Here is a 13,597-nt window from a genome sequence, read left to right as displayed (position 1 = left end):
ACATGCAGCATGATGAGAGGTCAGTCTAGAGACATGCAGCATGATGAGAGGTCAGTCTAGATATGTGCAGCATGATGACAGGTCAGTCTACAGATATGCAATGGGATGACGGGAGGAGATATGAAGTTTGATGGGGGGTGGGTCAGTCTGGAGACTTGCAATTTGATAAGGGGTCAGTCTGGAGACATGCAGTTTGATATGTGCAGTCTATGAGCATTCAGTGAGATGAGGGGGCGGTCTGAAGAAATGCAGGTTAATGAGGAGTTCATCTTTGGGATATGCTGTGTGATAAGGGATCAGATTGGCGGTATGATAAGATATTACTCTTGAGACCTGTAGTGTGATGGCAGATGAGTCTTGAGATTCTTAGTGTGAAGAGAAATCAGTTTGAAGACATGTAGCATGATGGGGGGCTGCCATTCTCTAGAGTTCCACGGAATCCCAAGGTTCCCCCAGATGTTGCTAGCGGTTCCTTGAACTATGGCTGATTGACCAAATATTTGATGATGCCTGCATAGCTCTCGGACCAACAGCAAGTGAAAGTACCAGTTGCATGACACAATATTTTTTGTCTATGAGGTCAGCATTCTAACCACAATTGTATTTTAGTTTTCTTTCCACTGGCTAAGTTCGGTTAGTTTGAGTTGGTTTTAGCATGGGCTTCCTTGGATCTAAATGTCATTTCAAAGGTTCCTCAGGGGTTAGGAGAGGTTGAGAAAAGCTAGTTTGGAGATGAGTGTGCAGACTGGAGACATGCGGTGTCATAAGAAGTCAGCCTGGAGACATAAGGGGTCACAGACTGCAGACATAAAGTGTGATGGGGGGTCATTTTGTAGATTTGCAGTATGCTGAGAGTCCGTCTGCAGACATGTTATATGATGTATATGGCACTGGTCCAGGAACACCTGCCCTGTATATGCTATACAAGTTGCACTTTTTTTAATTGTCATTTAGTTACAAGTAGTTTCCATAAAATGTAGGTGAAAAGGTTACTGTTCTTCAGACGTATACATATAATTTCCCTATTACCCAGAGTATTCCATCCCACGACCTGGGTTATTTGTAACTAATATCTATCATTTATATAATTGGTATGCAAACAAGTCTTTCATTATACACTTACATATACATATTTTCCATTAGTGGAAAGCTACTAAAACATTCTACAAGTTTGCAATTAGCACACAATGTGAAGTTAATGGAATGATTTATTGGCCTGTCTGCATCCCACCCACGGTGATTGCACCATCTTTCTATACATTGGCCAATCTTAACCACAGAGGTAGCTCATTTCTGTTCCTATTTTTATTATTTTTTTTATATGCTGCCAAAGTCTTGTTAGAAAGCTAACATTAAGTTTGCAAAACTAATCACTAAAACCTTACATAAACTTTAACATGTTCCTATTTTTTTTTTAACATGTTCTATTATTTCAATAGACCGTTTCAGTTATTATAAATGTGCATATTTTCTTAAAATAATATTTAGCGACCCTGCCTTGAACATCCTTATAAAAGGGTGATAATACTGCACCTTCACATGGGCTTCCAATGGAAACTGCAAGTGGATGTTTCAACACCATTAAGCATGGCATGGGCTACCCTTAGGAAGGCAGCCCTGAGAAATGCCATCCCGTAACTGGACAGTGAAAAAAAAAGCAGTACACTGATCAGCTCATCTCTCTGTTACATTGAACTTTCCTCCTATTAGCTCATCTTTCTGTTGCTTTGATCTTTTCTCCTTTTAGCGTTAGCAAGCACTGCAGCATACAAGACTGCAATGTTGCTTTCCTTCTCATTAACGGACCCAGGGAAAATAATAGTTTTTCCTGCAACACCTTTTCACATCTTCAGCAGTTAGCCTTCCTTTGTAGTTCCCTGGGAGGGGCCCAGAAAGCCCGCCCACTTAAAGCTTCCTGCAGAAATCAATGCAAGGGGCGGTTACAAGACTAGCCGTCTTGCACAAAAAGAGAAAGCAGCACAGACTGGTCTTTATTACAGGAAACTCTTGCCCAGAGGAACATTTTCATGCAAAGTCAGTGCACAGATCTGGGAGAAAATATCAAACTCATCAAGATTGGAAAGAAACAACACACCAACACCTTTCAAAGCTCTTCTACAAATGCTAAGATAGAAAGATGTGACATGGTGACAATGGAAGTCAAGCTAACGGTGCTTGGGCATTAGCAGAAGCACATATAAGGCAGAAACAGTCTTTGTAAAAGCCATTGGTCCTTTTGGGGATCTAAACTGCCCAAAAAAATAACATCAAAATTCATGACATTTCCGAATTACAGTCTGAATTTAACACCATTTGAATGTAGGCATTTGCTCTACTGACAGGTTCACTTTAATTTTAAATCTATTTTCCATGCAGCTCATAGCATTGTTTTCCTGACTTTGCGGTATGCTGCGATGAAGTGAGATCAATATAATAGGAGTTCCCAGAGGGTGGAAAAGCAGCTGTCACTGTGCAGAATGGATCAATGGATGTGAGTCTCTCATGGAGCCGGGAGGGTAAAGCACACCCCAGCACGGCACATAGGCCACTTATAATGCCACCGGTGAGAGATGCGCTGATGCCTGTTCAATCTAATACCCTAATCACCAATATTGTCCTGAAAAAATAAAATCTATACACACCCCCGAGGGGCAGCGTTATGCAACAAGCACCAGCTTTTTATATTAGGATGAGCATATGCTATTTTGGTCCTTTGTTCTGTTTGCGTGCTATTAAAGCTGACCTAACATTGGATATATTCAATAATTATACGGTTAGAATATAGGATGGAATGTTCAGGTTGAATATTACAGATGCCAAATTGTTATTGGTTGCCTATCATTATATGTATTGGTCATGGTAAGTGCATGCTAAATAATATGGCACTGTAACAAATATTTATCACCTATCACCGCAGAGATCACGTTATCCCTTGTTGGAATGCCTGCATCTGCTTTTTTTCTATAGGAAGTAAGCACTATCTATGTTCAGAATTCATATAAGACCACCTCCTACTTTTTTGGACTGAGATGCCAGCATGGCGTTGACATTCTGGTGTCCGTGCAATTTGGTCCCCAAATGTTTTAATAGACAAACCCTTGCTGCAGCACCTTACTACAAAGATATAGCACATTCACTAAAGCTACGTACACACTTCCAATTATTATCGTTGGAAAACGAACGACGAACGATCCTGCACGATATCTACGAACAATCGTATAGCACCGATCCTGCACATAGAGATAATGACACGATCGTTCATAGATATTGTACACACAATAGATACGATCGTTTGAGCGATAGAGGAACTATGTGCACGACAGGAAAGTGAACGAACGTTCGTTCATTACGCATGCTCAGCCCATGGACGATCAACGAACGACCGTACACACGAACGATGTTCAACGATCGTCGTCCAATCCGATCCGCCGGTCCGGTCGTTTGTTTTCAGCGACTTTCCTCGTTCGTCGGCGTCGTTGGTTACTTTTTTACGAACGATTTTTTGCCCAATCGATCGTTCGTCGTTCGATTGGAACGATAAAAATTGGAAGTGTGTACGCACCTTTAGGCCTCTCAAACCGTTAGCCACAGAGGTTTACCGCACACTCAGCCATACTCCCAACTGCTCCCATTCCACTGTACCGGTTGGCAACTATTTTTTACACATGGCCAATTGGTTTACAAAACAGTTCCTGGATACAACATGAAGCTTCTGGCCACTCTTGAGCCATCAGTTTCTTCCATTGACATGACGAGAATGCAACCCATCTGCAATTATTATTATTATTATTAAACAGGATTTATATAGCGCCAACATATTACGCAGCCCTGTACATTAAATAGGGATTGCAAATGACAGACTAATACAGACAGTGATACAGGAGGAGAGGACCAATGAGCTGTGGTTGAACACAGTTGCTTTGCAATTTTTGCAAGAGGACTAGAAATGTCTCATAATCCTTGTGGTGCATTGAACCGACAAGAAGCCATGTTCAACCGCATGACAATGCACTCATCAAAATGCTGTGGATGACTTTAAAAACAGCTCCTAGGCACATACAGGGGTGCCTAGGATCATGCAGTCTTAGATTGCATGTCTGATTCCATGTCTGAAACAGGACAAAAGGAAAGGAAATGCTTCCTCCTGCATGCAGCAGACCGATGGCATCATCATCATCATCATCACGGCCTAAGCAAAGTCCCTGGACTGGAGCTCAAAGTTGGTAAGGAAATTCCTTTTTTGGACATAAAAACATTATTTTAATATAATTATTATTAATGCATTAACACCCTTTAATATTTGTCCAAAAGTGAACAACTAATTCAGGTACTGCAATTAAGAAAGCAAGTTTGGATACTGAGGTTCTGCAAGCAATCTGGAAGATGGAGATTGGAAATTGGAAATATCTGAACGCAGATGGGTGGGAGATACATAGATGGAGTTAAAAAGAAAGAATTGCTGGTGGGGATTATGAGTGCAGGGACCAGTAATAGTTCTTTATGCATGAAGAAGGTGGGGCAACAACACCCAATTTGCAGGTAAAACCTCTATTTTTTGTTATATTAGCTTCTGGTGCTATATATTTCTTGTTTTATTGGTTTATCTGTTCACTGAATCCCTTTCTATGGAAAAACAAAAATCTTTGCATTGCTTTGAGGATTTTTGTTGGCGTTCTGTAAAGATTTGACTTCTGCCACAATAAAAAGTGCTATTTGTGGAACAGAAATGAAGTACCTTGCTAACTAGGGACTTCTTCTTGGCTTTGTCCAGTGGTTCTATAAGGAGCAGCCTCAAAGTTCTGTTTTTCAGAGTTGTATTTTGAACACAGTGTGCTGATCTGATGAGGTAACAGAATCCTAATAGAACAAAAATTACATTTCCTTTCACATAGTCTTGACATAGGTAAGGCCAGCCGAGGGCTAGTTTACTTCAAGAAGCAAAACAAGGTTGTGAGATTGTAATATGAGATAAGAAATGCTATGTTGGTGGCTTCTACCTGTAGATGAACGTTCCGGTATCCTGAGAGATCACTAAGAAAAACTAGGTTCTATTGGGAATTATGCGTTAATTATTAACGACTAACGACTGCTCATCTGATAAATAAAAAAAGTGCACAACGATGCCGATGAACGAGGACTTTGGTGGAAACAAACGACCGCCCCAGCGGATCTGATTGGGCGACGATCGTTCACTATCTATTGTGTGTACGTTCGTTCAGTGATCATAGATGGTTCTGCAGTACACTTTCTCCTTTACATGTCACTTCCTGCATCGTTCAAATGATCGTATCTAGCGTGTGTACATTATTGGTGGATTATATTTGAACGATCGTATTTACAGCATGTACAGAATTGAGCACAATACGATCGTGCATAATCGTTAGTTGTTCGTTTTCTAATAACAATTATTATGTGTGTACCTAGCTTTACACTAATTACAGGGGACCAATCAGTTTGGTGATAGGATCATAAGGCTATAACAAGTATCATAAATATGATTTAGCTATCACAAAGCTTTATGGGGAGTCACAGTGACAGCTGAAGCCAGTAGGATGGAAAATGAAGAGCGGGCTTCCTTGTACCTGCAGCCTTTACATTTCTGGAGAAAAGAAAGGGAACACAGGGCATAGGGTGCCAACAATCCTGAACAGGTAATACAGGCCACAGGTGGAATGGACAGTGAGCAGAATAGCTCTACACATGCTGGCAGGAGCAGGATGTGGTCAGGAGACAAGTTGGGTTAGTGACAGGTGAGCAGAAGTGAGAGAAGCTGGGCCAGTAATAGGTGAGCAGGAACAAGCCATGGCCAGGTGACAAGTTAGCAACATGTGAGAAGGAGTTAGCCATGGTTAGCAGACAAGCTAAGTCAGCAACAGGTGAGCAGGAACAGTTTGTGAATAGAAGACAATCCGGGTCAGCAACAGGTGAGCAGGACTTACCTGTGGTCAGGAGAAAAGTCAGGCCTGTGATAGGTGAGCAGAAGCAAGCGGTGGTCAGGAAACAATCTAGGTCAGTGATAAGTGAGCAGGAACAAGCCATGGTCAGGAGACAAGCCAAACCAATAGTGAGTGTGCTGTGGTCAAGAGACAATCTGATTCATCAACAGGTGAGCAGGAACAGGTGTGGGTACACAGGTTTATAGGGTCAGGAGATGAAGACCTTCCAGCAACTTAGAGTTCAAGCTCTTAGCTTAAAATAGGTCTTTTGGTGCCATCTGAGGGGATGCTATTCGTGCAACATGCCTACACATCTATTATTTTTATTATTATTAATAATTAACAGTTATTATATAGCGCCAACTTATTACTCAGCGCTGTACAATAAATAGGGGTTGCAAATGACCGACAGATACAGACAGTGACACAGGAGATATGTATGTACAAGAATACATATAACCCTTTTGTAAGTTTACAGTAAAAACATATAAAGTAAATATTTCATAAAATAATAATATATATAAAATATCTCTAAAGTGTAACTGTAACATCCCTACCTGTCATATACTCACCTGTCCCTGCTTCAGTAAGATCTTGGCCACCTTAGTAGTGCCGCACTGCAGCTTGTCACAATTTTCTCAGCTGGCCCGATCATGTGCATGACATTCTCTAATTAATCCTATGAGAGCTCACACTCTGAACAGGGTCGGAAGAACAAACCTGCAAGTACATGGAGTGCATGCATGGGCCCAGCGCAGCAGAATTAGACAATCGGCTGTGTTGGGGCGGCGCAGAGAATATCTTTCTGTAGAAGGATTGGTGAGTATATGAATGGCACAATAACTGCACTTAATATACAATGCAAACATATTGAGGTAGGCAAAAAAGTCACAGGGGCAAAATATACATACAAAATATACAAAAAATGCCTGCATGCCAGTGAATAAGAGGAAGCTCTGCTGACTTTAACCATCATAATATGTGCAACTAAAAAACTATTTGTGATTGGGTATTATTTGCAGGGTGAATTAATATCAAACAGCCTAAATTCCTTTAGTCTATCAGCCCAAATAATATTAAATCTCATAGAATGACAGCCAAAAGTAGCTTGCATTTTGTAGCAGAGCTAAGCCCTAACAGTCTCTATGACAGGTCCTCTTTAACATTTTTTTAGGACCTTACAGTAGAAACAGTAACCATTTTTATGTTTAAGCTGGGAGTTGTCACTTAATTTTAAAGTAATTTCCAGGCGTGGGAGAATGCTGCACTGCGAGAATAAGAAATTATGTGAAAAATGACGATGATATTAAATGTCTACATGCATCGTGACGGTGCTGCGGCCTATTATTCTGAACCTGCTTGAGTAGGAGTGCATTACAAGGTGTGCAGGCGGTTGCTTAGCAATGAAAAATGTGAATGCACAGGGTTAATATTGAATTAAAAAGCCTCTGCACTTATGCTGTCATCATTTTTTTCAAGATGTTTCTGAGGCTGCTGCCCTTTAATTTTTGGTCTCAATGCATCATGAGATATCTGCTCTACCACCATTGTACTTCAACCTGATGGAAAACATGTTTCAGGTTCTTGCAAAAAGCATTTACCAGGCTCAGTGATGCCCTCAAGTGCCCCTATTCAGTTGAATGGGAACAGTTGGGAACGCCATTTAGCTTCTGGTAGTACATATATTGTACAATGCATGAATTTGCAGTAGATCACGGTTCCAGAAACCAGCATGTAGTTTCTGACTGTTCAGGTAGATTTCTTTTTCTGGAGCAAGAACTACACCTCATCCGCACTCAACCTCACTCAATTACATGACAAAGCAGTTGTCAAATTCTGCAGTTGACGGCATGGTAGTTGAAGAAGGGCGGATGGTATGAGATAACAGCTGCAAGTCTGCATGGAGCCTAAGGGCCTACTACCACCGGTGATTAAAAACCACGCGGTTGCAGCTCCTGGGCACACAACATCACTGCAGGTAAACACTTTTGCACATGGCTTTGGCTTCTCAATCTTCAAACAAAGTGGCTTGATGCTTTCAAGAGCCATGCCTTGATTTGCTGCTTTTTCATGCATGGTTCCCAACTTTCACATTGTTTTGCAACCTCAGTTAAGCCTGCAGCAGAACGTAGGTCTGAAATGGCCTTTGGTGCTCCTTGATATATTTTTTTCTGAGTTCTGTTTCAATGCTTTTTTTCTTGCCCGACCTTGGTATGAAAAAATAAGTCATTTAGATATTTACTTAAAATGTTCTCCAGAAAATTATGTTTTGGTAGATATTAGAGATTTAACCCTGTAGAAAATCTTTTCTATCTCTCAGGAACTTTATCTATTCTGGGGTAATGTGTTTAAAAGAGAGCTGTGGCCATTATGAGAAGCTATGCTATTCTTCTTCTATGTTCCCGGGACTCCACAGTTGCTCTTCCCATTATGAGGGCTTCCACCATTCCTATACTAGGTTCTTGGGTCTTCACCTCTGATGGGTCCATCATGAGGGCCTCCACCATCTTTGCACTGAGCTCCTGGGTCTGCACCTTCGCTGGGTTCATTAGAAGAGCCTTTCACCATCTCTGCAATACTTTCCCGGGTTCATACACCAGCTGTGCCCATTATGAGGGCTTTCACCATTTCTGCACTGGGTCTTTCCCCCCGCTAAGCTCATTATAAGGACCTTCCACCATCTCTTCACTGAGTTCCTGGGTCTGTACACCAGCTGTACCCATTATGAGGTCTTCTACCATCTCTGCACTGAGCTCCTGGGTCTGCACCACTGGTGAGCTCATCACAAGGGCCACCATCTATGCACCCATTTCTTGCTTCTATACACCTGCCGTGCCCATTCTGAGTATTTTATAGCAGAGAAAACAGCTGCAAGTCTGCATGGAGCCTAAGGGCCTACTAGCACCGGTGAATAAAAACCATGCAGTTGGAGCTCCTGGGCACACAACGTCACTGCAGGTAACAACCTTTACACATGGCTTTGGCTTCTCAATCTTCAAAGTGTCCAAAAGTGGCTTGATGCTTTCAAGAGCCGTGCCTTGATCTGCTGCTTTTTCATGCATGGTTCCCAACTTTCACATTTTTTTGAAACCTCAGTTAAGCCTGCAGCAGAACGTAAGTCTGAAATGGCCTTTCATGCTCCTCGATATATTTTTTCTGAGTTCTGTTTCAATGCTATTTTCTGTGTGTTCTGTTATCTAAGGAACAGATTTCTTTTTCTATTTACTCATTATAATTCTTCTGAGAAGTTAATTCAGGAAACCCTTACCAGCTCTTGACCCTTACTAGAATAACAATGAAGCTTAAAAGAGTTCCCACAGATATGCAACCTTCGCTTGTTTGACTTCTGACTTTTTTTAATGGCCATCCACCAGCTACAGACAAATACAGCTTGTTCCTTTCCCTGATTTTCTAAAATGGGATCTGTAGGCATAGCAGCCCACCGAGGTTTTCCCAGCAGTTTAGCAAGAAGAACATGATGTGACAAACCTCGAACAGACCTAATTTTACTATAGCAGCATCAACTAAGCAGAACTAGCAGCAAATATATATTTTTTCATGATAAGTGCACGAATCCTAAGAAATGTGAAAGTGTAACAATTCCAGGTATTTATCACATTTCATAGAGAATATAATTCTCCCCTGACAATGCATTCAGATGATTTTTGCTTTCAGAAAGATGACACTATCTTTGTTCAGGCATTAACTAGGTGTATTATATACGTCTTGCATGTAGAAACCAGAATATAGATGACACAATGACGTAATGATGTAAATAATTATCATAAACTCGTCACAAAGTTACAAATTAGGTGATATAGGCAAGAATTACCTTCAAGCAGATCTCCTCTACTACTAACCCACCCCGGTACTAAACCCTGGCATTAAAAAACACAAATTTTTAACGCAACTAAATCTGCTATCATTTGGTGTACCAGTTTTTTTATGGCATGGGCACCTTGGCTGTCCAATGGTGTGGCCATGTTGGGATCCAGAAGAAAGTCTACATGCTATTTATTGGCAGTTCCTCACACTATAAAATTAAAATACCTAGATATCTGGAAAGCAGATTTAAGTATGTCTTGCATATAAAAAAAGTATAATGGGTTGATGGAGGGTGGTGGGGGTCGATATTTGCCCAATGTCATGTCAAGTCAATCAGTAAAGCCGGAGATGGAAGAGTTGAATTATAAGGCCAGTATTGCCTTTTTTCTGTAAAAGTCAGGCCCTGCCTGTATATCCTCCCAGCCCTCCCAGGTTATTACTTACAAACCATTATGTTTTTTTATGACTTCAGCTGACTGCAGTAGATGTGCAATATCTCTGAAACAAGAATAGACCACCAAAGAGGGGAACCTGGGTTACATAGACGTAGCAGCAACACACTAATGGTTTGAGTGTCCAAAAGTATTTCTTCGTACAAATCCAACTGCTGAAGTCTGCTTTATACTATTAATATTATTATTAATAATAATAAACAGGATTTATATAGCACCAACATATTACGCAGAGCTGTACAATAAATAGGGGCAATTCTACCTCTGAATCCACCTATTCTTTACCTTTTAATTTATTCATCCACAATTTATCCCATCCAAATGTTTAAGCTTAAAGAATTGAAAGCTCTTGAATTTTGGTGGATTGCAACAGTTGACAATATAATAAATACATAAACATCTGAAAACCAAAACTGAGAACTCAAAGTTCTCCTTCTTGTCTCTTTTTTTCTAAGAGCAATTGAACAGTCTTGGTGGACTAATAAGGCCATAGCTCTTCCGTGACTCCTTTCTGGAGAAGTAGGTGTTCCCTTTTGCTCAAAACTCCAATCTGTATTACTGATATACATACTTATACTCATACAAGCTCTCCAAAACTAGAGACGATATACTATTATGGGAGAACCTGGGTGATATGGCAAACTTGGAATCGATTACTTAAAAAAACTTGGCAAATGTTTTTGATCCTAGACCAACCAGGTTCTACCATGATAGTGTATCTTTTCCAGTCTTGAATAACTTAACCTTTAATGTTAAGGGGAAAGGGTATTTATTTTAGACCTTGGAATTGCCATAGAAAGGCTTCATAATAGCTACGGATCCTGCTAGAGATATTTGCTACATGCCAGAAGCACTTTGTCATGATGAATGAATAACATTATTTACCACACTGAATACCAGGCTTTAATAATTGTTACAGATCTGAAATATATGTGCAGGTTTTATTGGTTCCAGGTTTGAATTCTTCCAACCATGAGTTTAACCTAAACTTTGCCATTTGCTATTTTCATGAGTTTCTAAACATTTGGAAGCCAGTTGTGAAAATGCGCTTTGAGCTCATGTTTACCTAGATAGCTATAAAGGGCACTATTCTTATACTGTGGTCCTTAAAAATGAGATCCCATTTGATAGTTAGCATGGGAAACATTGATCCACCTTTGCCAAACTGGCAACAAATCGAACCTGGGCCGATTTACAATCACTATTTGCTACAGAACTAAGAACAGAATGCAGTATACAGATTTCCTTATTAGCTGCAGACCTATATTGTTGCATGCAGGTTTTATTACTTGCTATAGACCCAAACATTCAATAAATGCAATATTAATTTTTATTTTCATGATCACAGCTCTTCGGTTATTTTTCTGTATGAGGACACGTCCAAGCGCTGCATTGAAGAGACAGGTATTTGAATGCTGCTTTCAGTATAGAACAGTTGGCACGGTGCAGCTTATAAGCATTCTATTTAGGAGAACTGAATCATGTTTTTCGAGCCAGAAATGTGCAAAGACGTTTTTGAAGTGCCGTACTTTAACACATTCCCACTATATCGCTGGCCAAAGCATTGTAATCAGCAAATTCTCTCCTAATCCGCTGACATCCAACGCTTTCAAGCTGCGGTGTGATCCTCAGCAGACAGGAATCAGGAATCTTCAGGAATCTTTATCTGCATTCCTAGGGGGAAATATTGGCGCAAATGTGGACAATGTAAGATGGAGTTCTTCCATAACTGAGAAAAGGTTGTGACCTGTGGAAACACTGCCAAGAACACCTACTATAAAAATATATCTCTTACTGAGTTATTCCACCCATTAAATGATAAATGAAAGTTCATCATTGGACCTTGGTATGAAAAAATAAGTCATTTAGATATTTACTTAAAATGTTCACCAGAAAATGATGTTTTGGTAGATATTAGAGATTTAACCCTGTAGAAAATCTTTTTTATCTCTCAGGAACTTTATCTATTCTGGGATAATGTGCTTAAAAGAGAGCTGTGGCCATTATGAGAAGCTATGCTATTCTTCTTCTAAGTTCCCGGGACTCTACAGCTGCTCTTCCCATTATGAGGGCTTCCACCACTCCTATACTAGGTTCCTGGGTCTTCACTCCTGATGGGTCCATCATGAGGGCCTCCACCATCTCTGCACTGAGCTCCTGGGTTTGCACCCCCGCTGGGTTCATTAGAAGAGCCTTTCACCATCTCTGCAATACTTTCCTGGGTTCATGCACCAGCTGTGCCCATTATGAGGGCTTTCACCATTTCTGCACTGGGTCTTTTCCCCCGTTAAGACCATTATAAGGGCCGTCCACCATCCCTTCACTGAGTTCCTGTGTCTGTACACCAGCTGTACCCATTATGAGGTCTTCCACCATCTCTGCACTGAGCTCCTGGGTCTTTACCCTCCGCCGGGTTCATTAGAAGAGCTCCTGGGTCTGCACCACTGGTGAGCTCATCACAAGGGCCACCATCTATGCACCCATTTCTTGGTTCTGTACACCTGCTGTGCCCATTCTGAGTATCTTATACCACTCCTGTGCTGAGTTCCAGTGTCTGTACATCTGCTCGGCACATTATGGGGGGTTCCTGCCCCCTATGTTCCCAGGTCTGTGCACCTGCTTTGCCATTTCTTTAAGGTCCTCATCATCCATGTTCTATACATCTTGTGTATCCATTATAAGCGGTTACTGAGTCTGGTTATTACAATTTATTTCTGTGCCTGTTTTATAATAATGCCTCTAATTCCTTTTACTTTCCATGCAGTGTTGTCACTCTTGCCGGCTGCTGGGAAAAGATGGTCTAATAGGCACTGAATTATAGACAACCATGGACATCAAAGGAAGTCATGCTACTGTGTTCTGGCTGGGTTCCCTGCACTACAGGAAAGGGTCAATATACTGCTTTCAGAAAGTTTAAAAAAGGAATATATAACCTAAATGTTTAATTAGTCTGCAGTTTGCCCATCAATTTACTGCAGATACACGCATTTGGATTATTGGGGTTCACTAGCACTATAAAACCCATGTTTTGCCATGAAGGTTCTTGTTCAGATAATTTCTGTTGGGGGACAATGTTCTCTATCGTTCCCCTAATTGTGCCCTTTAGTTGTCACACAGACTTCCCATTGAAACTGCAAGTGGCTGTATCAATACAGATTAAACATAGCAAAGTCTATTGTTGTCACAGTCAGGAAACCGGCTCTTACAAATGCTATGCATGCAGCCATCACATGAGTGAATGTAGACAGGCGGCGGCTGCAATAAGGCTGCAGAAAATCAGCACAATGCTTTAATAAATGTCATTCAGTTAAGGTTTAGATTGACTTTAAATACTGCAAGCAATGTATTTATTCCATATTATATCCTAATAAAATCCTCCCTTTT

This window comes from Pyxicephalus adspersus, chromosome 3, assembly GCF_032062135.1.
Source record: "Pyxicephalus adspersus chromosome 3, UCB_Pads_2.0, whole genome shotgun sequence".
In the NCBI taxonomy this organism is placed as follows: domain Eukaryota; kingdom Metazoa; phylum Chordata; class Amphibia; order Anura; family Pyxicephalidae; genus Pyxicephalus; species Pyxicephalus adspersus.
This window is presented reverse-complemented; position numbering follows the sequence as displayed.